The sequence below is a fragment of the Clupea harengus genome, chromosome 3 (assembly GCF_900700415.2).
Source record: "Clupea harengus chromosome 3, Ch_v2.0.2, whole genome shotgun sequence".
NCBI classification, from domain to species: Eukaryota; Metazoa; Chordata; class Actinopteri; order Clupeiformes; family Clupeidae; genus Clupea; species Clupea harengus.
The window spans coordinates 30,724,340-30,752,035 of NC_045154.1; the positions used below are offsets into that span (position 1 = coordinate 30,724,340).

Sequence of the window (27,696 nt, forward strand, 5' to 3'; positions counted from 1 at the left end):
TGGTTGAGCTATCACTGCATAATTGATAGTTAATATGAGAAATGAATTTAATGCAAGTTCTAAATCTGTCACCTATGGTACAGAAAATTGAGTTGATTGTCAAACAGAGCAAAATCTCATCTCAGTCAATCATCTCAAAGATGAGGAAGATTATTTTACATTGGGGATATGTAATGCTGAATCATGTATTGCTTCTCTATTTGAAGTAGTACGATTTACTTTGTTGCAACTGTTTTAGAAGGGCTGTTAGCCAGCTGGGATGTTCCAGAGCATAATCTGTAAATGCATTGGAAATCCGTTGGGGTAACTAAAACTATATTTTAACTGAATAAAACTAGCCCTGTGTTTCAAAAACAGAGTACCATTTTTACTTCTGAGAGCAGGACATTTTGTTGTCTTCTACAGGATTAAGTCATCATTTTGACTTATTGTCAGTAAAACGCTAACAGCTCAGTTTTAAGTTAATTGTTTAAAGCAACCGTAAGGTGTTTTGGTCTAAACCCATTAGGCTAACTATCTAAAAGGAAGCACAGTTGACACTGTTGAGCTTCAATAATGATTCAAACTTCACCCTCTACTCTTCATCAAATTAGCTACTGTCGTATCTTTCTTGTAGACCCCCAACAACTTTCTCAATCAAAAACTCGAAAAGTTAGACAAGTTAGCTCTCACAGATTTGATTTTTTATTGCAGTATTTAGGCCACAATAAGAAGATTAAATTTCCGGAAGAATCTTACAAAATGCTCTTGTGCCCAGATATTTAAAAGATGATCTAACACCTCCCACCTATCTCCTGTTTGGTTGACCGCTACCGCAAATTAGATTTAACCTCACCATCTGACCCCACTCGAGTCAGAAGGTGATGCCTATACCGTAGCACACCCAATTTCTTCACCTGGGTCACCGAGGACTCTCCCTTCTATTTCAAAACCCAACGGTCAGCTGGAACCCCGTCTTACATTATCAATTAGTATTTTGTAAGTTCATCCTTGTTCATCTTATACAAACATATTCCTACACTACTTATACAAAAGTACATATTGATTTATTTACCATACACAAAACTGCTTATAACATAGCATAGCTAATCTCAGTCACATGCTAACCACAGATTACAAGAAAATACGTTACCCAGCAATAGAACTACACTATCGCTAATTAGATAAACGTTTCACTTTCCTATTAGAAATAGGCTAACTTTGGTTGCGACCCACCAGTTTAGAAACACTGGTTTAGATGTCAGGTAATGTTATCCAACTACATTTGCATTCAGTTAGTTGATAATGTCTCACCTCAAATTGTTAGTCAGTTAGCTCATGAGGCTGAATAATAATAAGTGTCAATGCTTCGCTAATTGTAGCTAGCTAGTGCTTTCTTAATATTTCAGTAAATGCATACATTAGGCTACCAACATAAAACACATCAGCTAACACAATGCGCAACTCATCTAATTACCAACTTATTATGTTAAGTTATTATCTTTGAGAATCTCCACTGTGGAAAGAATAGGCACACTTGGAATCTAATTGGGAAACTTGTAAGAAACATTACCTAGGCTGCCTGGTTTATTGTTGTAAGCTCGGTCAGCTCAGTTTATTGTTGTGCTCCTGAAGTAACGTGTTGATTGCCTGGGATTCTTTATGGCTTGCTCAGAGCCACTATGTTTGTTTCCCATTTACAGTGCCTGGACTGTGTATGAACACTGGAGTTTTTTGTAATAATAAAAAAAAAAAAAAAAAGAGCTAAAGGACGGTGAAGAGCAATTCGCTGAATATGATATAAAAAAAAGTGTCTCGTCTAGAATGGCAGACTGTATCTTTGATCTGTTCACTGGCCAAATCATGTCGTGATGAAATATGGCAATGTCAACATTTCCTCTCAAAAAGACCCACTGGCAGAAAATCGCACCTCTTGGGATGCTCCTGGGAGTCAGTCTAGGGTAGTGGACTGTGGCTGGGGAGTCTTGGTGGTCTATCCATAACTCAGAGAGAGTAGATCATCAGTAAAGTGGGCAGAGCACAAAGAAGTGGCTTGTTCCAGAGGAGTCATTCATGACCTGCTCTCTTACTCATTCTGTGAGTCATTTTGGAAGAATTAAAGCCTTACATTGCCCTTATTTCAGTATTATTTTGCGTGTATGAGCACATGAGGTATACTGTACTATGATGAGAAGACAGGGCTTCGACATCTGCTTCACATTCGTACCTGTTCAGGCAATGCAGACCTTTTGTGGGGGGGGGGGGGGAACTGGTTTCTCTCTGGGGATCGCCCATCGGTGAAAGAGTCCAAGTGTTTCATAGCAGCGCCGCTCCCTAATTGGAAAGATATGGAAATAGCCTGATAATGGTGACGTGAAGTCTGTCATATATTGATGTTTGCCAAGCTGGGCAGTACGCTGAATGACATGCACTAATTACAATCTCATTGGGATTCTTTCCCTTACTGTTTATGTGGTGAATTGGTGCTCTGTAATTAGTGCGCGAGCCAGTGGCTCGTGTGTGTTACCAGTGTCAACCTGGACAGCATGAACGTGAGGGTTCCCTGCGCATGTCATCAAGAGGGTCAAGTGATGTCACACTTAATAGTTTTGCTCGAAAATGCACACATATGCACACACACACACACACACACACACACACACACACACACACACACACACACACACACACACACACACACACACACACACACACACACACACACAGGCCCTCTCATGCATTCCCATGCACAAGGAGTTTTGGTTTCATTCAAATTCTCCAAATCAGCCACACCTCTTCAAGTCTGAGAGGAGAGGACGTGTGGTCACCTGCAGGAAGAGTCTGGGAAATCTCTCTTTCTCTCACATACTCTCTGTCTTTCTCCCCTTCTGTCTCTCTCTATCCCCTGCCCCCTCCTCACAGACACACACACACTTCCTCCCTCTCTCTCTCTCTCTCTCTCTCTGTTGATGTGTCTTTCCCAAACAGTGTGGTCCACATGTACATCTGGTTTGTGTATATGTGTATGCACTTTCATAAAGCAAGGGGGGAAATAGTTCTTGAAGTGACTGTTTCACAGCCATGCCACAATGGTTACAATGGTGCCTGGCTACATACACCATATGGGCATGTCTGTGTGTGTGTGTGTGTGTGTGTGTGTGTGTGTGTGTGTGTGTTTGCTTAATGCACGCATTGTGTGTTCTTCGACTGGATGTGCTGGTTAAAGAGTTATGGTGGGGGGTTAACTTTCCCACCATTCTTTGTGGGTTATATTCCAAACCCGCTGAAAGCAGGTCTACCGCCATGATAGAATTTGGTCTTACAGGAGCCATGAAATACCACAAAACATTAATTTCTCTTTCCATATCCCTCCCTTGCTCCTCTCTCTCTCGCTCTCTCTCTCTCTCTCTCTCTCTCTCTCTCTCTCTCTCTCTCTATCTCTATCTATCTATCAATCTGTCTATCTCTCCCCAGTGTTCTGCTTCACTCTGTCTGAAACAGAATGTGTCCTCGTCTTGGGTAGATATATGTTTCCGTGTGAATGAGATGAGCTTCACAGTGTATTGTTTGTTATCACCTTCCCTCCACAGGGACCAATTCACATCTCTTTCTACGAGATCGCAACGTGAATGTCTTATCCAAGCACACCAGTGTACACACAGAGATGCAGTCAGGGACATCAACACCTATCCCCCCCTCTCTCTCATTTTCTCTCAGTGGATTACACCAACACACTTCCCTACTGTACAGTGCCTTTTCTCCCTGTCTCTCCGAGATGAGTGGAGGTGTACAGTGAGTCTCAGTGGACAGGCAGGTGACAGTGTGATATGACATAGTGCTGTAGTTCACAGGTGTTGCCCAGTCATCAAATCCTCCTGGGGGGCTACTCTGCCTCCTAATTTAGAGCCGTTACCCAGAGAGTACTCACTCACTCCCACCCTGTCTTTGTGTGTGTGAGTGTGTCTTTGCGTGTGTGAGTGTGTCTTTGTGTGTGTGTATGGGTGTGTGTGTGTGTGTGTGTGTGTTTGTAGGTTTAGGATGGAACATCCTGGGTGCCCATGTGTTTTCCATGTTGAGGCGCGCACGCGTGTGTGTGTGTGTGCTTGCGCATGTGTGTTTGTCACAATGCGAGGAGCTGCCATCGAGGCACCCCGATAAATCCGCAGCAGAATGTGAGGCATGATGTGTGTGGCATGTGGAGGGGCGCTCAGCTCAGCTCGGCACGGCAAAACTCGGCTCGGCTCTCCTTCAGCACGCAGCGCTTATGTCCATTGTTCTCGTCTTGCAGCGCCTGGGAGAAAAACCGCACGCCCGTGAACCAGGAACCACGGCTCACCCACGCTCCCCAAAGTAAGTGAACACCCCTTGTCTTCCTACTAAGTCACTATAGGGTGGTTTTGTCATATGGGAGAAGTTATATGTTGGTTTTTATGGTTATGCCTTTTTTCTGGTGGCTTCCATCCAGCCTTGATTGTGGTGCCTGGCCAGGCTGGATCTTGTTGTTTGGGCGCAGTAATTATTTAGTTACATTGTGGTTGTGATAGCAGATCCGCAAAATGAGCCAAGACATGAACCTTTCTTTGACAAGCAATCACATACTGTCCATGCCAAAGACACATAACATGCATTATGCAGATTACTTTGTTTACATAATAGGCATTTTAATATTTAACAAAATTTGTTTTGACTGGTATTTTTTTTTAATTAAGTTTCCTATTTATAGACAGATTTAAAGGCTTTATAATAATTTACATTAGTGTTATCTGTAGGATCTCAGTCAATGTACATTTTGAAGTGCTTTTTTTTCTGATAAACAGAACATTGAAAGAGCTATTCAGTTCGGAGCCAGTCAGAGTACCACAGGATGTTTAGGCTAGAGACATGTTGGCATAGATGAGAAGGCCTTATTTTATATTTGATTTGCTTCCTTTTATGCCAGAGAACTGTCTGCACGACTGTCTGTCGAACTGGTCTAATGATTACTAACTTAATTAGATTAGTAACAGTTGATACTCGTCCAGTGGTCGCTATTCTCACTATTCTCCCCGTGAGCCGCCAAATTAGACGGCGAGGCCCTGGTGTCTCCGAGATTTGCGAGCGGGGCCATTCTATCCTCGCTAATGAAATACCCCGGCTGCCTCCAAACTAACTTTCAACAGCTGCTCTGATTGTACCAATCAATCAGTGTGTATCGCCTCTCAAATGGCACCCCCGTGCACGCTTGTGTTTTCCAAATGGCTGCTCGGCGTGAAGTGAAGCTAAGTCGACAGCGTTCCTCGAGCAGATGCCTTGGTGCGGGATGTTCGTGCTGTGCGCTCGGTGAACATTTTTAATTACTGTTTGACTCTCGGAGGTGATTACCTAAAAGGAGCCTCATGTTGGCTGACACGGAGAGGAGACTAGGATCTGCTCTGGTGAGAGAGAGAGAGAGAGAGAGAGTGCGAGAGTACGAGAGAGCGAGAGAGAGAGAGGGAGGGAGAGAGAGAGAGAGAGAGACAGAGAGAGAGAGAGAGAGAGAGAGAGGGAGGGAGAGAGAGAGAGACACAGAGAGAGAGAGAGAGACACAGAGAGAGAGAGAGAGAGAGAGAGAGAGAGAGAGAGAGAGAGAGAGAGAGAGAGAGAGAGAGAGTGCGAGACTGGAACTGGAACTGAAGACAGTCAGCCATGTGTGTCTATACCTCTGTCTGCCCATTACCAGAGAAATAGATATCATCCAGCTGTTCATTTCCCTCGGCCCCCTCCCTCTATCACTCTCATTGCCTGTACGTCTCTGTCTGCCTTTCTCTTTCTTAAGCATGGAGACCGTCTTTATCTGTTTTGCGAGATGGTCATCTTTTTCCATAAACATGCGGTTGATAATTGTACACATTTGCAGGGGATAACTGTCTGTGTTTTCAGCTGTGTGTGAGTGTGAGTGTGAGTGTGAGTGTGAGTGTGAGGTGTGTGTGTGTGTGTGTGTGTGTGTGTGTGTGTGTGTGTGTGTGTGTGTGTGTGTGTGTGTGTGTGTGTGTGTGTGTGTGTGTGTGTGTGTGTGTGTGTGTGTGTGCATGTTTCCATGTTTGTGTCACATTTTGCAGTATCCTTTCCGCTCCTGTAATTCGGCCCTCCCAGTGTGTTTTTCCCATTAATTAGCAGAGGTAGAAAAAGACTTGCTCAACGCTCTGACTCCAAACCCCTGCGTGCTGACCCTGGCTGCCATTACAATAATGCTGACAAATTTCCCTTCCTCTCTTTCCATCAGAGCAGCAGTATTGCGTTTCACCCGCTGTCATTATGAATGGGGAAGAAGAAAGGTCGTCATTACTCCGGTGGATTTACCAGTTCTTGACTTCAAATACTTGAGGGCCTTTATAAAAGCTATATGGAGTGGAACGGCCAGGTTTCTGGAGAGCCAACCGCACTTTCCCCCCGTCCTCAAAACACACATTCGTTAGGAGCGTCAATAAAACAAATGGTGAATTCTGTTATTGCAGCTTGTCTCTGGGATTATATTACACAAGGTGGCATGAGGAATTTGAGCGTGCTGATTTTGGTTCCATTGAATTTATTTTCATTTTGCCCCCTGAAAGAGAACCGTCACAGCGCGAGTGTGGCTGAAGGGCTACGCCGTCTTTGGCACACTCACATCCGTGTCCCGGTCACTATTAACACACCTCTCAAACCGTGATTTAAGCCCCGTGCGTTGACCGGGAGTGGTGGCTTCGGCCTGTGCGTCTCCACGGAGTCCTTTATGATGCAATGCTACACCTTTCACTGAGCAGAGTCCACCGCAAGCATGTGCTGTGGAGGTGTGGAACCGCGAGCGCTAGCACAGGCTCCAGCCTCTCCGCTCCCCCATAAAACACAATCACTCTGTAGAAAAGGGGCCCACGCTTTCTTTCTCTCTCTCTCTTTCTCTTTCTCTCACACACTCTTTCTCTGCGTGTCTCTTGCGGGTACGTTCACTGCTAGGGCTACAATACATGGCATTCATCATGAGGTCTGTTTCCTATTTTGGCTGCCGATTCATTTGTAGCACTTTTATAGATCCATAGCTTCTATTGCCACGATTTCTGTGAAATCATAAGGTGATAAAAAAAAAAACCAGCAAAGGAACAAATTGGGGGAGGAAAAGTGAAGGGATTTAATAGCTAGATCTGGATTTATTTCACAGGGTCAAGTTGAAAAGTTTGTGGATTCACAACGGGGTGTCCAGTACCAAGCACACTACCAGGAAATATTTTCGTTTTGCTCTGTACACGTTAAAAAAAAAGATCAAAACACATTTGTTCCTTATTACTATTCAGAATGTCAAAGTATTATTTTTTGCTCTGTTTATGCATAATTTAAGAGTATTCTTCCTCTTTGTACTTTTCTAATGTTTAGAGGGCTTGAGGTCTACTCCCTACTCCTGCCTTGACTCCAAATGGCCTGACACTATTTCAGTGTATGTCCACTGTTCTACTCTAAACGTGTATAAAAGCTACGCCAGGCCTACTCAAGGCCAAGAAAAGGTATATGTAGAGAGTCACCATTGGTGACTTAACAATATGCTGCGGAAACTTCTTTAAAATAGATACAAGGGTACTTAATAATGATTCATGTAGAAGTAAAAGTACCCATCATAGTAATGACTTGAGTAAGGGTAAACATGTAAAATGTCTAAGTAGTGAGTCATTTCATATGATTATATGTATTACACATAAAATATGTATTATATTCAAATGTGGGGTTATGCCCAAAATATATCATTTTAAAAATGCTTGTCGAATAAACACAACTAAATCACATTCCACCAAAAATAAATGAATAAATTGTAGTACTATCATCAATGTATAGCCTCTCCTAAAGTCACTCAGCAGAAGAATGACGAATGAGCAAACACTTTCAATACATTAACATCACGTAATCTAAAGTTATCCAATCATTTATATGTTATATATTTATATGTAGCATACCACAATACTATAAGCCCTACAGAGAAAGTGGTTTAATGAGTAACGTTAATAAAATAATTCTAATGTCATCTTATAGTTGCCTTGTGGTCAGTGGACTATGGGTAACTTTAATGCTTTACAGTAACAGCAACAGTTGTTAATGTTATTAAGCTACCAAATACAATAGCCAAAAAAATAAAAATTGCACAGCTTTACGTGATAAAGGTAATTCCCTGGAAAGTGCCATTATTTGCACACTGTCATGCAGCCCATTTTTCCAGCGATTTCCACTCAGAGACTAAAGTTTTGTGATTGACTCACATAGATTTCCGCTTTCAAATGTCCTGGTTCAGCATAACTACACCACTGATGTACGAACCAGAGGCCAATGTGGCATCTACATTTCTATGTAGCCAAAGCAGTTGACGTCGTAAGCTACAGGCTGAGCACAGGTGGATAAAAACCATTCAAGGATTCATTTTGAATGTTCAAAATTTTATTTTTGGCATCTAATAGAATATATTTACCTGCTTCTGTGTTCCAAAAAGACATAATTTTTCTCACACTGACCATCTCTATTCACCCTCTGTCTGAAATGCTCTGTTAGAGCTCCTTCGTCTTTAAGCCCCCCCCCCCCCCCCAGTTTGCTCTGATTGGTCAGTTAAGCACAATAAGGATTGTGTTACGAGATTGCGTCATAAGAAAAAGGGCTGGAATTCCAACGAGGCGTTTCAGGCAGCTGAGAAAAGTGGCTTCTGTCGGTTACTCTCCCAGTTACTCTCTCTGTCCTGTACTCTGGGCTTTGTAACTTTGCAGGCCGTTTACATGCACAATCAGCTATATAACACACTAACGGAACAGGAAGAAAATGGAAAAGCATAATAGGTCCTCTTTAATAAGCACCTTGAGACAATCTTATTGTTTTGGTGCTATATAAATTAAAGTGAATTGAATTGAATTGAAGTAATATAAAAGTAGCGAGACGTGTGAAGCCTAATGCAACAGAGTATACATTTTTTTTATTGTAAATGTAAAGTATTCGGCATTAAAACTACTCATAAGTACAATTTATTGGAAAAGGATACTTAAGTATATGTAATGGAGTAAATGTAAACCTTTACTAACCACCTCTGCTTTTAAGAAATACTAGAGTGAAGAGTTTGCAGATAGGTTTCATCTGTCGGATATGTCATAATCATTCTTACAAAAGACCGAGATCTAGATCTAGTCAGAACATGATTGCTTGAACATTTTTTCTCTTCTCCATGCCTTTGTCTCCATCTCGCACAAATACAGGCATACAGGCACACATGCACACTCATAAATGGATAAGCAGTGCTCACCTCTGTTTAAACGACCATCACGCTTTCTCCGATGAGAAGCCAACTGGAAATGGCTCTGATCAAATCTCAGCCTGAACACTGTCTTTTGATCCACGGCCAGCCCTGCAGGCTGCGTCACAATGTTCAGTTTGCCTTGTGCTGCCTTGTCCAAGAAGTGTCATGTTGTGCTCCCACGGAAAGGCCTCATGACATCTCTATAAACATCCCTACATCTGCAACTTGTTTACCATCTAATTCCGCTGGCACTAACACATTCACGTATCTCCCTCATTTAGTCAGACACTGTAAATTTCCACGTCTTTGAGCATGAACATGGGTATTTCTTCTACAGCTTGCCGCTGAAATGTTGTGGGCCTGATTTGCAAGCGGAGGAAATGTGTACATTTTCGCTCTTTATTAATATAAATTATGTAGGTGGTATGCATGGAGTCACTTATGCTATTTTAGGTAATTGCTTCCACTTCTGTGAAAACGGTGTGAGTGCAATTGCTGAGAGGCGTAATTGAAAGCTGAATGCTCATGGCAAATGTGTTGCTAGTTTTGCACTAGCGAGGCCTGTCAAACTGTGTGGCTAAACAGAAGTTAAATGGGTTGTCATGGTTTCTGTCAGGGGAAACTGAGCCACTTTGAATCGCCATTGGACAGCTGAACAACCCGGTCAGTTGTAGTGCTCTGAAAATAGCCAAGACCTATTAGAAACCCATTTTCCTTACAAAGCTCTGAATGTTTGCCAACACACAGCGTGCTGCAGAATGCTGCAGACCTTTGATGTTTGGCCCACGCCACATTCTGTGGATACATTTCTAAACTGGGGGAAATACTGCCACATGGGTTCTGACTGACCCCAACACCATTGCGACTTCCTTGAGATTCCTCAGAGGTGTTGATGTCATCTGGGAGAGGTCAGTGCGAGGTCGGAGGTCATGAGATAAACTGGGCGCTGAGGCGTTGGGCTGACAAGGGCATCACTCAGGGCATATCTTTTCTCCAGTATCGATCGCAAGCCTCAGGGCATGTGGCTAACTCAGTTAGTTCTGTTTGTGAAATGCATTTTTCTGATACATATCAGGCCATGTGGATCAGATTTCGAACTGCCTCTCGTTCGTCTTACATACACAGGCCATGTGAAGACAGCAAAGGCTTCATCAGAACGAGTTTGGGTTTGCGCTCCGCCCGTTTTGCTGGCAAAATAGTGCGTTTGATACTCAATAAAGCAGAAGGGGGTGATACAAGGGAATGTTATCTCTATACTGGCAGAGAAAATGGTGGATGGTCTTGTTATTGCTGTGGTCAGGATGCATATTTACTGTGAACATATTAAATAAAAATCACATTCATTATATTATGTAAAGGCATTTACATAAATGCACAAATGCATAACCTGAAGACTACTGATCCTTTTCAAGCTTTTTATACACACTAAAAACATAGGGGATAATGGACTCCACGGCGAGAAGCGGAGTGACTGTCACAGGTGCATTCATTTCTGCTACTCAAACATTGTGAAGTCCATCATCCCGCTTCTACCATGGTTGCCGCACTTGTTTTGATCGCTAAAACTGACTTGTTTGTGGAACTACTGTTTGTTTGTTTCTGCCACACATCGAGCCTTTTCTTAACTGACAGGACAAACCACCGTTACTAGTTCTAAAAGTCCAGTCATTAGTTCCATTGCCAAGGTAGCATATCCCAGAATTCTGTTGAGCCTTAGCTTTGTGAAATCACTGTGGTCCTTAGCCCAAATGTAGTGTAACTAAAAGCTATGTCAAATGTGTGGAACATGTTGCCACTCTCTGTACTTCCGTCAGTCCGCTAATTTGCAACTCTGTCACATTGCGACAGTTAATTTAAACTTCACAACGAACTTGGTAAATTGATATGTGAGTGCACTATGGTCAGAAAAGTGGAACTACTTAATGGGTGTGCAAATATCAAAGTTAAATTGATGTTTAAAACAATGTGTCACAGTAGGACATTCAACTAAGCTGTGGTATGAGAAGTTAATATTGGTATGACAGCTATATTATTTGCATAGAGAAAATGTTGCTCTTCGTCAACATTACCAACACATTTTCAATGGCCAGTCAGAGTGATGGATTATAATGGATGCGCATATACACCTGTCATACACTTGTCACCATTACTGACCCCGAGGGGTGTAATTTTATCTGCGGGGTCATCGCAAGAATGACACTCTACTTATCTCGCCATCTCAAAGTATTTTGTGTTGCATTTCTCCAGCTTGCCAAACTGGCTGAAGAAATGACATCCTTTTAACATTCCTGCTCACCGTTCTTGCCTGCTGCTCTTCCTTATCACGACAGTGTGAGTCTGTGTTTGAGAAAACACTCACTCATGCGGTCATCCAGGACCCTAATCCCTGACAAAACCATCAAAGGGTTATCTGGCTTTCATTTCAATGAGAGAGCCTGGTCCTGCTTAAGAGAGGGAGAACTAAGTGATAAAGAGAAGGTTTTTGTTATCCTTTTTCACTGCATGCTTGGTGCTTCAGTCTCCAGGCCTTCATTTTAAGAACAAAAAAAAAATCACTTCATGCTTTCCCCATTTACCCCCTCTCATCCACATAACCCCGCTCTCTAAATCTCGGAATCAGGTCTTTATGTGCCCTGACATTGTTTTATCCTTCTATAATATAAAACACACTCAGGAAACTACGCCCCCACACCCCTCACCACCTCCCCTCCCCCCCCCGCACACACACCACCCCTCACACACACACATACAATGAAAGGAACACATACGTGAACACACACACACACACACACACACACCCATAGACACAGCATGGTTCTATTTGAGCAATGTGACCCCTCAGGTGGACCCAGTGTTGGGCGTTGCTTTGTTTGCAAACTGTGGTGGAGTATCGTGTTTCTCTTTTTTGACTGGGTGCAGCCTAGCGTGGAGAGAGGCAGCAGGTTCTGGGGCAGGGAGGGGAGCCCACCGCCAGAGCTCCCGCATCCGGTGAGGGGAGGGTCAGGCTCGGGGTGAGTGCTCCCCAATGCCCAGGTCAGTGCCTGGGTGGAAGGTAGGATGGGGGAGCAAGAAATGGAACTATGGCTGTGGAGGTGCCCCCGCCCCATACCACTCTGAATGATGTCCACCTCCTGCCCCCCTGCCCTCACTCGCTGATCCTGAACTGTAATTGGGGGGGGGGATCTCCGTGTGGCGTGACGACCGTGTCATCACCTGGCTTTCTCAAGGGCATACCAAGGAACATGGCTTGCCCCTTTCAGCATAGGCAGCTACTTAACCATTGTGTTCACCCCCTGAGCGTCACACTAACGGCTTTGAAGGGTGGCGATAAAAGCTGGCACTGATTGATTGATTGAATGATTGATCGTGTGATTGATGTGTTTGTGTTTTTGTTTTAAAACTGTAACACTGATGTGACAAGTTTGTCTCTAAGTGGCTGTTGACTGCGTAATGTGGGTCCTGTTTCCTGCTTGCCAGTAGAGTGACTTATTTGAACACACACTCAGGAGTTAATTAATCAATCCATCTATCTGTGTCCTAAAGAGACATTTTCTGAGAGGAATGTTGTGTTACTGGATGCTTGAGGTAACCGCCACAGTGAACTTAAAGTCTACTTTAATGTCTCTTTAAATCTTTGAAAGTTTCTACCGTGTTACTCCTGTTCAGCAAATATACATGTTCATACAAACTTTAAAAGTGTGCCATCCAACTTAAAACAAAAGACTCAATCCCATTTCAGCAAATTGGCTATTCTTCTGGGCATATGGCGCAGTATCAACTTGTAAAAGCGCAGGGAGTGCTAATTAAGATAACAGTAATGAATGCAAAATTAATTAAGATATGAATCACCTACTCTTGAGATAAACTCATTACAACTTCTTCCTCGCTTAATGAAATCGTTTCACTTTTCGTTTCTCTTATCTGGGACAACACACACTGGCAACACAGTGTTTTAAAACGTGTTCCAACTCCTGCTGGCATTGCATCGAGTTTGAAATCATCCCTGTGCTTCCAGTTCCCACTCCAGCCTTAACTTAAGCTAGAAATCAATCAGACACTCTTCAGCCTCGTTTGATGAGCAATCATGAGCTTTTGGAGCCCATCTCCAGAGTGATAAAGGGGAAAACCGTTTTCATTCCCCTGCCTTACTGGCATCCAAGTCGTAAGCACCTTCAGTTTTAGATGATCTTTCTTTTGAAAAGTCCTTACTCTGATGACTAGTCTGCGATTCAAAGGAAGCCTCTGCCAACATATGTACTCAATCCACCGAGGGCGGTCTCAATATGCTTCTATGTGAAGGAATTCTTTCATAGCATAGACCATGTGACCCATGTTAATATCCTGGTTAAATCACTTCAATATATAAAAAAAATGATCTACAAAGTGCTGGAAGAGGTTTACCACACAGAAAGTACATTTTGTTTCTAACTGTATGTTTAATTATCGCCAATAAAATGTTGCATTCCATCAACCACCATATGCTATTACCATTATGGGCAATTTCCTCTCAAGACATTCCTACACTTGTAATAGCTTTTGGTGGATTAACTAACGTATAATTAAAATGGCTTGCATAGATGAAAACAGTTACATTAGCCATATCATGTAGGCTAGTCAGTTAGCCATACACGAAATGTGCTCAGCCAGAGAGACAGAGCACACACTAAGTTCATGACTGAAGAGTCTGCTTTCATGCTGCGTGTCTCCACTTCTGAAACTCTACTGGAGTCCCATTGCGTGAGCAACATCCACTTTCAAGTCCTCTCACAAAACACACACACACACACACACACACACAGACACATAACGCAGGCATGCACAAATGAGCGCACACACCCGAACGGATATGGCCACCAACCCCTCATAGACTGAACTTCAACTTGTCCTCAAAGACAATACACATTGAACATGACCCATTTAGCGCTGGCCCAGGTCGGAGCTCTCTCAGCGAAATTCATTAGACTGTGGCAAACAAGCACGGTAAACACAATCAGCGCTCAAGGGAATAAAAAAAAAGAAAGACAGAATCTCTCCAATGCATTATGCAACAGCACTGCAGAACATCTCATGTCTTAGGCCGTTGCGGACTCGCCGTGCTCTCAAGGCTTACTTTTCCTGCTGAATGTAGCAGCAGATGTTGAAGCTGTTTCCCCCCCTTGTGTCAGGGTTAGGTGTTTATTTTCGCATTTGATCAAGTTTTTGATTTGAACAATGGAACATTGTGCAGGCTCTCAAGATGGACTAATAACAGGCATGCTCTGTTGTGACAGTTTGGAGTTCTTTTGGCTCATTCTCCTGCAACAAAATGAAGCCATCAAAGGAGCCTGCACACAATCGCTGTCTCCTGTGACTGATTAAAACACTCTGTGTGTCCGTTTGCTTGTGTATTTGTCTCATTACCTCTCTCTCTCTCTCTCTTTTCCTCTCTCTTCACTCCCTCTCTCTCATTCTATCATTCTGTGAAAGAGTGTCACGGGGGTGACAGCTCTTTGTCTGTGCCAGCCCTGGCTGCTTGGAGCTGGGCGCGGGGCGAACAGTGCCCCTCTTCAGACGGCCCCCTCTCTCCGTTCACACAGCTTTTCCCCGCGGACAAAAGCCGCTGAGAGCCCCACGCCGCGCCGCGCCGCTCCGCTCCTCCTATAGAAAGGCATCACAAGACATTTAAACGGATCCGCCGCCGGGGGAACAGATACCAAATGGCCAGAGAGCAGGAACAAGTGGAGGGAGGAGCAGGAGAGGGGCTAGTTAAGAGCAGGCAAACAAGCTGACAGAATGAGAGAGAGGGAGGGGGGGGGTGTGTGGGGGTGTGTGGGGGAGATAAAACATGGGCCCCACGACGAAACGATTAATCAATTTGGCAATCACGGAACGGGCGCAGGGGCGCAGGGCTCGTCGGGTCAGTGGACGGAGGAGGGCGACTGTTCCGCATGGAGGATTCCCTCCCTTTTTGTGGCGAATGAGGCCTTTCCCAGGCCACTTCTGGGCGCGCTTGGCAGCAGCTGCCATGCCGCAGCTAAGAGCATGGCATCACTTTTTGTTTTTTCCTCTTTTTTTGTGTGTGTGCAAAACCACGAAATGGGGCGGTCAGTGCCTCTCCTGACCACAGTTCTGCTCTGTAGCCACACTCGATCGCTCCCGTCTCCCATCCCGTGCTAGCATTTATGGGTCTCCCGAGTACCCATGAGGCCTTGGGGGGAAGGAAGAGTGAAAGCCTGTGCTTATCTCAGGGGGTAATCAGAGAGCAGAGCACCTCAGCCTCGCTAACGCTAACAGGCCTCTGCGCGCAGACGGGAGATCCGTCTCTCCTGTACGGGATGCCGAGGACCCATACGGGTCACGTGCTGATCCCGACTCTCTCTCTCTCCCCAAATATTATTGTTTTCTTTCAGGTCACATTCCAGAACTCACTTTTTTAAAAAAAATTTCTTATGCTCCTGGTAAGCCCCTCATAATATTTTGTTGGCATTTAGCAAAGAGGTGTTGTCTGGTAGAAAAAATGCAATAGGTTTTAAGAATGTGAACTGGCTCTTGGCTTTCCTCCTCAAGAAGAGGTGAATTTATAACAGTATTCATTTCCAAATAACGCACGCAACGTTACTCTCTAAACAGGTAAAAGTGCCAGCTCCCTCTTGACTTCTAATATATGACGTATGAAAGTTTTCAAAGAACTATTAGCTTCACGGTATAGTTCCCAGAGAGGCCTCTGTTTAGATAAAAGAACGGTGATTGTTTTTTTTTAAATATGAGGTGGGTTTTGCCTTTAAACAGCTAGCCTGCCCAGCAGATGTTTGCTGTGGCAGAGAAGCCTGCTGATGGAGCTTATGTGCTGATAAGACTGCACCTGTTTGATTAGAAGTGTTGGGAAACCGTGTGTGTGTGTGTGTGTGTGTGTGTGTGTGTGTGTGTGTGTGTGTGTGTGTGTGTGTGTGTGTGTGTGTGTGTGTGTGTGTGTGTGTGTGTGTGTGTGTGTGTGTGTGTGTGTGTGTGTGTGTGTGTGTGTGTGTGTGTGAGAAAGAGATAAAAAGCATATGTTTTTGCTGTAAGCACAGTTCTGTGCTCAAGAAAGTTGTGAGTTTTTCCAGGAGGTTTTTGGACTCCACACCAGGCTGGGCTAGCCAAGACAGAGAGAGAGAGAGAGAGAGAGTGAGAGAGAGTGAGAGAGAGAAGAAAGGAGAGAGCGGGCATGTTGTGTCAGATGTCTGCCACTGACGAGCAGTAAATTAAAACGAGGTGCAATTTCCTGCTGTTCAATTAGCTGTAAATTGGTAGTGTCTGTTCCATCAGCTTCCCTGAGGCCAGAGGGGAGATAGCTGCAAACTCTCCCCAAATCAACGTGATGACAAATGTCTGTGTTAAGGCCAGCATGAGGGGGGGATGGGGATTTCATCACATTTTACACACAATTACGAATAACATGAAACGAATACATGCGGTTTGAGTGTTATGTGTCATGTTTTATATATGCGATTTGCTGCTGGAATTTTATTGAAATAGTTTGGAATATCTTTAATAGTCTTAAAAAAGAGATCTGTGTTTTTACATACACAAAACTCTGCTGTAATACATATTAAGTTGTATGGTTTATTCACAAGCTGTAATTACAGAAAGGTGATTATTATGTTTTTGTTTGTACTGTGCGTTACAGTATGCAGCAGTAAGGTCTCTGTGTGTCACCTAACTGCCGTTGTCTTGTCACCTTGTGTCTGTTTGTGAACACATAAAATAAAAGAATATTGGGAACAAATGACAAAATCTTTTGAATCACATAAATCAATATTGTTATTTTGAAGTCTGTCTTATAACAGAATTGAGAGGATCTTGAGGTATAACCTTACATTGATAAAGGTGTCATCTTTAAGTTTTAACAGTTGGTGTGGAATTGCAATGTTTTGAGTGATTTTGATTAAATGGCTGTGAATGTGATTGAATGTGTGTGTGTCTCTGTGTGTGTGTGTGCGTGTGTGTGTGTGTCTGTCAGACAGTATGACCCGCACTGTTTATAAGAGCTCTGAAGCAAACACAGTCTGACATTCATTCATACCCAGACAGAGAAAGGAACAGCCCTGCATGTAACAGTGTGGGCTACATGGAGGAAATAGTTGTGTGTGTATGCGGGTGCATACGTGTGTGTGTGTGTGTGTGTGTGTGTCTGTGTGTGAGTGAAAGAGAGAGTTTGAGTGAATGTTCAAATTCTGTATAATTTGGCCAGGATGGCAAATGGAAACCAGCTGCCACACGTCCTGCAAAAAAAAAAAAGGGTTACTGTTCCTCTCTGCTATTTATACTCAACGAAGAATAAATATTAGAGACGACTTCAGCGGAGGAGGAGGCGGCGCCGGAGGTGTGAGAGGTGTCCTCTAATGGCTGGGCACACACATCTCTGTAGCGGGCGGGCGATTATCTGTGCTGATGAAGTTACAGGCAGGCAGGCAGGGGATTTGGCTGCGAGGGGGTCCTGGTCACAGTCTCAGCTGGTGGGCATGTGATGAGAGACGAGACAGCTTCAGCTGCAGAGGGCTATAACTCAACACACAACGTCTCTGCAAGCTGCCATCAATAGTGACTCTCCTCTGTCAGTCTGGTTCTGTTTGCACTTGGCAGGGACTATTGGACCAGATGGCATTGCTGTTTGACCAAACTGCTGGCAAAATAATGTAAATGGCTGTTTGCCCATGGGCTTTTAAAACAGTGTTTTGCTATTTGTCCTGCTTCTGATGAAATTACTGTTTTTAATGGCCACTACTAAGGAAGCTTTACAGTTAAGTTTATTTTATCTGTATGCAGTATTTGGTACCGCAGCCTACATTAATACCTGTAATGTAGCCTAGTGTGCTGCTCCTGAACTGCAATGTAGGGGATAAGGTAGGCCTAGCTCAGCAAAGGGAGACACCATTTTGCTTTTTGAGCTTTAAATGGTGGCTCAATGTGTTGCATTTGGCAATAGGATACCTATTAATGTAGCCTAGTGTCCAAAGAGTTCCACAAGGTTAGCCCCTAACCAGATTCGCTAATCTGAAAAAGTTGCCTTAACGTGGGTCCACAACACCTGAAATACGTGCTTCTAATCTAATACATTACAGAAGACAGTTGTTAAAACATCACAAATCAATCCTCCAACTTTCGTTCAGTGCATGTTATAGCCCTGCCATGAATACACAAGGAATCATATTCATACTGCAATATGCAATGTCGGTTTCTCTCTCCCTGGAGGGGTCGTTGTTTTGTATTGCTGACTTGTCATTGAAGGAGAGGTTGGGCTGTTGAGGTGATTATTGGATTCTGGCGATGTCTGGCATCTCAAGAAAAGGAGACAAGTAAAGCCGTTAATCTGTTTGCCATGACCTTTGCCTCGTGTCACCCTCGGTGCGGGGACCAATCGATGCATCCTAATTTATCGATAAAGGTTAACATCTTCAAGGATGCAACATCAGAACCAAAGGCCACGGTCAACAGAAAAGCTTAAGAGCTTAAGAGTTCTAGACGACACTGACTTCTGGAGAGCTGACTCGACTATTGTGTGCTATCACTCAAGCAGCGACTTACGCAGGCTAGGTGTTCTGTGCTTAAATTACTCGTTTTAAACCGTTGAGGATTTGAAACACGAAGATGAAAACCAAAAATTGCAGTTGCTGAGATGTGGACAATGCACTGAGAAGCTATTGGAATTTAGCACGTTGAAACTCAGCAGTGCTCATTATAACTGGGGCATCGATGGCCCACTGTGATTGTTTGTCTGTTTCTGTTTGGGTCCTGATAAGGATGAACGGTTGACCGCATGTTTTACGAGCCTCTAAAATGTCTGATGAAGCCCTCTCACACAAAACACAATCATTTCATCACAACGATCGGCCCTATAATCGACTATTCATCTGAGCAATTTCAATGCAGACAAAAAAGGAAAAGAAAATCTATTTGTTTGTCTCCTCCCTCTAACATCAATCTGTGCGAATGGCCCTGAAGCTATATTGCTGAACTCAATACACACGACGGTCAATAAAATCCAATAAGTTGCCTGCCTCTCTTAACTCCCCCCTAACTAAACGACTGGTCCTGTCTACCCTTGAACTGCTTGTTTTTGCGTAGCCTGTAGCTTGAGTAGCTCTGGCCCTTTTGCGCTCACACACTCACACACACTCACACACACATATTGGCAAGAGCGAAATCCAGAGGAAGTCTTTTCACAGCTCCTTCCTTCAGCCGTCTCCGCTAATACACTTCCTCTTTATTGCCGGCAGATAATCCCTCAATGGCTGGATTATGGCGGCCAGCCTTCACACCTAACCTCCTGTGACATATGCCCATTGCGATTCAACTCATAATCTGTGATCAAAGAACAATGGGGGGCTTTTCTCTGTGTGGTTCCGTTGGCTTGCCTGCCCACGCTCGCTGTCTCCCTCTAATAATCACATCACGCTGATCAAGGAAGCTCTGTCTCAGCACACGCAAGGCCTTCTCTGAGTTTCATTTCCTCGCTGTCATCCGTGTCTTGGCCAATGAAATGCTTCATCATAAGGCAGAGGGAGCAAAGGTCATCGGGAACAATGTTTTGCCTATTTGGCCCCTATGATATCCCCTAGAACTCTCCCGGTGTTGAAGAACATATGCTCTCCGAGTCTCTGTACATCAGACAACTTTTCTCCCTCTCTCTCTGACACAGAGACAGTGAGTCTTTGAATGCTACTGAGTGTGTTTTTAGGGTGCCTTTCTCCTCAGTAATGTGGAGACACAGAGGTGTCTATTATGGGGGCGCCGGCTGTCTGCAGCATTCTGTCTACCTCGAGGAGAGAGGAGAAAGTATTGCAGTCCCAGGCATTTCCACGCTTTCCGCGGAGTTATTGTTATGTCTACTTCAAGGAGGTGTTCCATTACATGCCAGGCAGTTGGTAGGATGGTTTCTCTCTCTCTCTCTCTCTCTCTCTCTCTCTCTCTCCTCTGTTCTGTTTGCCTCTCTCATACCTTCTTTTTCTTGTTCTTTGGTCAACTGATCCTCGTTTTGGCCTTGACATGCCTCTGAAATCCCTGGAAGTGAAAGAGGTTATTTCATAGGCTGCGCGGTACCGTCGGAGGAGTCGATGCGACACTCCTCAGTTTCAATGACTCAAATGTCCTTCTGGCATCCCCTAGGCTTTGGGTTTTTGAAAGAAGGAGTTTGTGCAACTACGCTTTGATGTTACTGGTTTAGGAATCAAATTAAAGGCATTATTGAATCACTGTCATGAAGCACCACTCTTGTCACAAAATGACTGGTGGGGACGCGCACCGGCACTATAATCATTAAACATATGATTACTGTGAGATGCTGTAGACTGCTAGTGCATACAACAGCAGCATGACATGAACATTACTGCAGCGCTTAGGTTCAGTGAAACACTATGGTGCCAGGGTTACTGTTGAACCTCAGGGAGAGAATGTCTGTGTGTGTATGCGTATGTGTGTGTGTGTGTGTGTGTGTGTGTGTGTGTGTGTGTGTGTGTTTGTGTGTGTGTGTGTGAGATGTCTGGAGGGCTGTCAGCGTTCATGCTTTGACGTAGGAGCAGGGCTGCAAAAATAAACGCAGAGATTGATTGATTTCAGAGGCCCCGATGACAACGCTGCTATTCAGGGCTATTTTGCTATTCTGGCATTTGGAGAGGTGTGTTTAAAACACTCCAAGTTCTCCCCTCATCCTCTTTTTCCACCTCGTTCTTTTGCCACGTTTCTTTGTGTTTGTGTGTGTGTGTGTGTGGGTGTGTGTGTGTGTGTGTGTGTCACGGGGGTGGCCGGTGTGAGAGACACCCTGTTCCATAAGCTGTATCCGCACATTTGTTCCCCTTCCTCCAGTTTCAGAAATCGATGATGCACGAGCGAGACTCATTACACCTTGTGGGTTCTCATCTGGATTACAGGGAACCCCTAAACCATCCGGCTGTAATCACAGCCTGTGACTGAGGAATCATTTGATTTAGCAGTCTCATAAATCATGGGGGAGGGGTGACTATGACACTATGACGAGCAATAGTCATTTCAGGAGGGATATTCAGATGAGACGGGAATTTAAATCTAAATAAAAAAGAGAAATACATACACACTCTGGGTTTTCAGTCTTTGCAGAAGTATCAAAGCAAGGCTGAAGACGGAAAAAAAACAGAAAGAAAAATGATCAGGAGCAAAAAAAGTGGAATATCATTGTAAGCTTTAAACTGGAACTGGCAGGGACTTTTGGGAAGGAAGTAAAGGCTTTCCGAAAATGCTTTAATGCTTTTTAAGGATCAAGATATCCAAGCATATTCCAAACAAAACAAAAAAACGTGAAAAAAGGGATATGCATCATACAAGATAAGAATTTGGTCTGTTAAAGATAAATCAAGTCGTGTCAGAATGCACTGGTTTTACTTGAGCTGTACAGTAGGAAGAGATCAGTCATGATAATATGGGAAAGGGAGGGGAGGGGAGAGGGGGGGGGGGGGGGGACATTAGTGTGGCATTGCAAGCTTAATCCGTTAAAATGTGAGTTGAAAAGAGGAGGATTTAGACCGGAGAGGTCTGCTTTCAGTCTTTCATGGGAGCTGAGATTTGTCACTGATGGAGCAGGTAGGCTTTGCATACTTTAAATCACCGAAGCGCAGACACTGGTGTAATCCTCCACACCATCTCCCAGACACCGGCCAACCCCCCACTCTCCTCTGACTCAACACAGCTCTTCTTCAGTTCAGATATCCCCCTCCCAGTGTGGGAAGATGTGTGTGCGTGCCTGTGTGTGTGTGTGTGTGTGTGTGTGTGTGTGTGTGTGTGTGTGTGTGTGACACTGTGCCTGTGCGGAGGGTAATTAGCTCTGACTGCGGCGGGGTTTTGGGTCTTTGGCTCTTTTGGGTCCTGCTTTTGTGTGGTGCTGAGAGGCTCATGGGTATTTGGGTAATCCCTCTTCAGAGGATCTCCTGTGGGCATGCAGATCCTACCTGCCGGCCCCAACCTCCAGCCACACCACAGCGCAAGAATTCAATTCCAGGTGGGCTTTTAATCTTTTCACTTGGTTTTGGGGGAGATTGGGGGAAGGTTTACTGTCGGTTTGTGTCAATGTTTGTCCACTCTGGTGGTGTCTAAGTTGGGATCTTAATTAAGTCAATTGAATTAAACACCGCAGTAAACCATTTGTGAAAGACAGAGGACCAAACATGCTAAAGAATACTGTGCTCAGAAGCCTATTGGTTTGGGTAGTGGTAAACAAACTGTGTGGCTATGCCTTCTAAAATAATTGGTTTTTCCAGTCTACCAAATTATTATTCCTGTTGCTGTCAGGATGTGTACACTGACAAGCGCACACACACATACACACACACACACACACACACACACACACACACACACACACACTTACGGTACACTTACGCACACACACGCTTGGAGAGCCAGACAAATATACACATCAAAGCTTTATTTAATTAGCTGTCATTAGGGTGCTACTGAACAATGGCGATGGACTACAGTCATGTGATGTGGCAGACAATAATTGTGCAGCGTGCTGGAAATGGATGTGTTTGCCCATCTCTTCACCGCCTCTCCAAATTCATGGAAATATCTCATTGTTTACAGAGGGGGGAAAAAATCCCTGCATGGTGTGTGAAGTGCAGCAGAAAACAGGAATATAAAATACCCTGATGCTTTGTCTTGTCTTGGATAGGTTAATTGTTATATGTATGCATTTTGTTTAATTATGACCTGTCTTTGTCAATTATATGACTTGAATAATTGGTTGGTGGTATAGAATACATAAATTAATGCAAAGATGATTGGACGCAACTTTTTAATTTTTTCGGCTCATGACATGTTCTATGGCACCAAGATTTCCAACGCTCACCAATTACCCTGTCAGACACTCATGAGTGGTATTTTAGTAATCTTCTGCAGTGATAAATCACAAGTAGAAAATTGTTTGTGGGGCGTTTCGCTCGCTGTGTGCCTTAAAATGACTGATATACAGCTGTCACCGCTGGAATTGTGGGAAAGGGCGGTACCTACCGGAGGCACATTGTTCTCCAGTAATGTATTCATCGCCGTGTGGTTTTTCCACTTTAATTCGCCATCCATTTTTAACCAAGCCAGAGAAAATGACATGCATCCAGCGACTGGGTTGCCTCATAAATACTGCACTCCCCGCTCATGTCTGTGTTGTGGCATGAAAAGTTTATGGGAGTAAAAAAAAAAAAATCGTCTTTCTCCCTTGGTTGACACGCTTTAACGTTCACGACAACCCAAGCAAGGGCGGTGCTGTCTCAGGAGCCCAAAGGACGGAGGGGGATCCCGGGCAAGATCCCTACTGCTAAGCCCCTGGATCCCATCCCCCCCATCCCGCCAGGATCCACAAGAATAACAAACCGATTTACACCTCCTCCGGTAAATGCACACATCGGCTGTTGGCGGGGGGAGATCAGGCCGCAAACTTGAACATGTCATGTTACGTAGAACAAATAAAGCTCAACCTCTTAATGTTTTGCCAGCGAAAAGCCTCTGCTTTTTCACTGGGTTTAATTTCGAAGCGCGCAGGAATCGCTAATGACGTCCAACAGCAGCAAACGAAATGTCCAGCGTTGTTATCGGCGTCCCTCATCGTAAACATCCTTTCGCTTAGCACAGGTTATTCTGTAAGAGATAGATAAATCCCAGCGGCTGTTTTCCCCCGCTGGCTTAAGATGGCGGTGCAGTGCAGCTCCACAGCTGGCCCTCATCACCGGGAGGGAAAATATGCCGCGTTCGTGTCACGCGAAAAGCCCCGGCATCTGTCGCCGTGACGCAGAGCAACTCTATATCCGTGGCAACGCAAGCCAAGGCCCGGGCTGGGCTCACATAGCCCCAGTCAGCACAGGTATGAGAGGTGCTCTCATCCCCCGAAGACGCACACACACTGCTACATGCACACACACACACACACACACACACACGCACACACACACATAACTGCACACAAACACACCTTCACATAACTCATTCATTTTTCACAGCCCGTCCATGTTGCCATGTTAATAAATGAGTGTCTTCCTCTCTTCTTTCTAGCCCGGGGGCTTACTTCTCCACATTCCGAGAGTGGCCTGTCCAATCGAGGAGTGAAGTCATGTTTTGAGCCTGATAGTGTTTCGGGGGTCTTGTGTGAGATCGCCTCTCGAGTTCCCAGAGAAAATAACTCTGGGTCACGGTGACAGTGGAATCTGCTCATTTGTGAGGTTAATTTTCCCAGAATGCCGAATCCAATGGACAAACAGGCCCTCCACACAAAGAATCCAGCAGCAGAGAGAGGTCAAGAGGGGGGAGACAAAGGGGGATTTGGAGAGGCTGAGGAGAAAGTGGTGTTTTTATGTGTGTGTGTGTGTGTGTGTGTGTGTGTGTGTGTGTGAGACAGGGTGGGCGTCTGGGTGTTGTGTTTTCAGAGTGTTCTGGCAGGTGGGCAGAGAGAGGGTTAGGGCGCATGTTTAGGCAGGACAAAGTGTGTGTGTGTGTGTGTGTGTGTGTGGAGGGGGGAGAGAGGATGTCATTTGGAGAAAACAGGTTGATGTGTGTGTTTGTGGGGTTTAATGGGGGCTGAAGGGGAGGAGGCGCAGCAGGTGTGGAAAAGTGTTTTATTGCAGGGTGTGTGTGAGTGTGTGAGAGTGAGTATACGGGCAGGCTCAAGACGTAAAGGAGAAAGCTGGTTTAGGGCCACTAAAGGCAGGGATATCTGTGTGTGTGTGTGTGTGTGTGTGTGTGTGTGTGTGTTTGTGTGTATGGGGGGTTGATTGGGTGAGAGTAGGGTGTTTTGTGTGGGTTGGTTTTCAAAGATGTTTGATGAAGTGCTGACTGAGTTCCTGATCCTCTCAGTGTGCTCTGCCAGACCCTATCCCCCAACCACAAACACACACACACACACACACACACACACTTTATAAAGGTATAACACTCCTCGCTGTCATTTTACCTGCTCCCATTTCTCTCCAAAGATATTCAAAGCCACATTGCCTTTCACCATACCCTTAGTGTGTGTGTGTGTGTGTGTGTGTGTGTGTGTGTGTGTGTGTGTGTGTGTGTTGAAGTATTATATGTCTACGAGTATGTTCCGTTGTACATTTGAAGGGCAGCGGGCCCCAGACATTGCATCCTTGAGCTCCAGAGGGAATTGAAAAAAAAAAAACAGGATCTAAACATTTTCAAGGATGTTCTACTGAGAGTGTACTCAAGCCACACACTCACACACACACACACACACATACTTTCTCTCTTTCACGACGGCATCCTGAAGAAACGCTTCATAAATCAGAACCCCGTCCATCTGTCCCCAACCCACTCCCTGTTCCAGCGGAGTGACTGAGGACACGTCTCTGTTTTATTCCTCAGCGACCGCGCAGATGGGGTTTCAGAGCCAGCCTCGAGGATGTGAAACACGATATGAAAGGAAGTGTTGGATAAAATACTGAGCTTCATAAGACTGAGCAGCTGAAAGAAGACACCACCAAGTCGAGAGATCCCCCCCCTCAAACCATCATGGTGGAAGAAAAAGAGAGAGAGCGAGAGAGAGAGAGAGTGAGGGGAGGCAATTTTCCTATCTTTTTCTTCACTCATACCCTCAACTTTAACGTTCAGCACATTTAATCCGTTCCACTCCCAGCAACAGTGGATAATGGTGAAACCAGTCAACGGAGCTTTATGGATTGCGTGTGTGTGATGAAAAGTTACACTAGCCTCCCGTAGCCACTGTAATCCCTGAAAATACAACAGGAGAACACATCGCACTCCTAATCGCTCTCCCCACACGCTTAACACTGCCATCTATCCATCACTCCTTAATCCGCATGCTCCAAGGAGACATGGCGTCACAAATTGATAACACTCCATTTGATGGGATTACATTTTAACCACCACCACCCACACCACCCACCTTCCTCCTTCCTCCTTTCCCCCTCTCCCCCTCTCCTCCTCGATGGCTCATCCACCTAGATGATGGAGGATAATGGGTGAAGAGGGTTCTCAAGCACCCCTTTCACTTGGTGGCCACCTTCACAAGAGGATTCGGCCGGCTTAGGAAATCGGGCTGTGTTACTCTTGGGGATAATGAGCATTTTTCTGGGGTTGCAGCCGATCCACCATTTAAACCTCTCTTTTAGAGACCCCCCCCCCCCCCGCCATGTCTCCCATGAATACACAAACACCAGCAGCTCTGCTCTCCATTTGCATGGGGGATGATGAACCCTCCTGAGGGGGGGCGGGGATTAGTTACGCCTCCTTCTCCCCGCGGATGTTGGGGGCCGTAATGTGTGTGTGTGTGTGTGTGTGTGTGTGTGTGTGTGTGTGTGTGTGTGTGTGTGTGTGTGTGTGTGTGTGTGTGTGTGTGTGTGTGTGTGTGTGTGTGTGTGTGTGTGTGTGTGTGTGTGTGTGTGTGTGTGTGTGCTCTCTCCACCACCTCAGGCTGGCTCTGAGCAGGAGTCAGCTGCACACAAGAGCCGACGTAGCTGGCTAGTTCTTAATAGCACCAAAGTTTTCCCTTCTGAGGAAAGTTCCGGCAATGTTGGCCATTGTTACCTGTAGGCAAAGAAAGTGTAGTAGAAACGGCAGTAGGGGGAGGGAGGCGGAGAAGTTGGAACGAGGAAGACAGGAGGGAGCGCATTTGAATCAAATCATACGGGGTCATTTACCTCATTAATTAATTAAGACCTTTGTCAGGTTTTTAATGGCACACACGACACACTGGAACACACACGTGCATATATGGAGGCCACACAGGACACATACACACACACACACACACACGCAGGTAAGCCTGAGGTCGCGGTGAATTTATTTTCTGCTTTTTCCCATCCTGGACCGTCCTTCCTCAAGGACCCCCCAGGAGCAGTGGGCAGCTTGTAGCGCCCGGGGACCAAGTGAAGTGAACTGTCCATCTTTGGTCAGGGATGGACATGTGTTCTGTTCTTTTGCATGTTTTATGCCTTAGTGGAGGAAACCCCTTGTGAACACGGGGAGAACATGCAAACTCCACACAGAAAGGCCCGGGAGATAGATTTCAGGGTCTGCACAAAACCCCCTATCTTTCATAAGTCAATCTTCTGATCTCACGCAGGGGGCCCCCTGCAACCGTCTGCAATGCCAGGCTTAGTTTGTAGCATGTGGAGAACATGTTCTCTATTGTGTTCAGATGTAAACTTCTAATCGACGTTTAATCAGCGCGAACATCATTACACTCAAATAAGGAAACAATGAGATGAAAAAGCAAGCATCGCCCATCACTCACTGCACGCTCCACAATGGGTTTGTTTGAAAAGTTAGTTCTGGCACTGACAGAGGAGTGCTATTTTAATGCCAATAAAAATCAAATAAATACTGCATTTCAAATGCCCCTTGTGATGGCTTTCTAACAAGCTGGAACGCCGTGTGATTGTTCCGTAAACGTAAACATGGCCTTTTCCCTTTCAGCTCTGTGGGAACTTCCCTCAAACGTGAATAATTCCAAATGTGCGAGGGCTCTT

The 27,696-nt window shown here is 44.9% G+C and overlaps 1 protein-coding gene across 1 annotated transcript in view; it reads left to right on the forward strand.

The window, feature by feature from the left end:
* The first annotated feature begins 882 nt into the window (after positions 1-882).
* The window catches only part of sema3ab (sema domain, immunoglobulin domain (Ig), short basic domain, secreted, (semaphorin) 3Ab), a 68,982-nt gene continuing 42,168 nt past the window's right edge, over positions 883-27,696 (forward strand). Inside the window, exons 1-2 of the mRNA XM_031565372.2 lie at positions 883-978; positions 4,268-4,329. The gene's annotated coding sequence lies outside the window, so the exon portion shown is untranslated. The remainder of the gene's footprint in view (positions 979-4,267; positions 4,330-27,696) is intronic.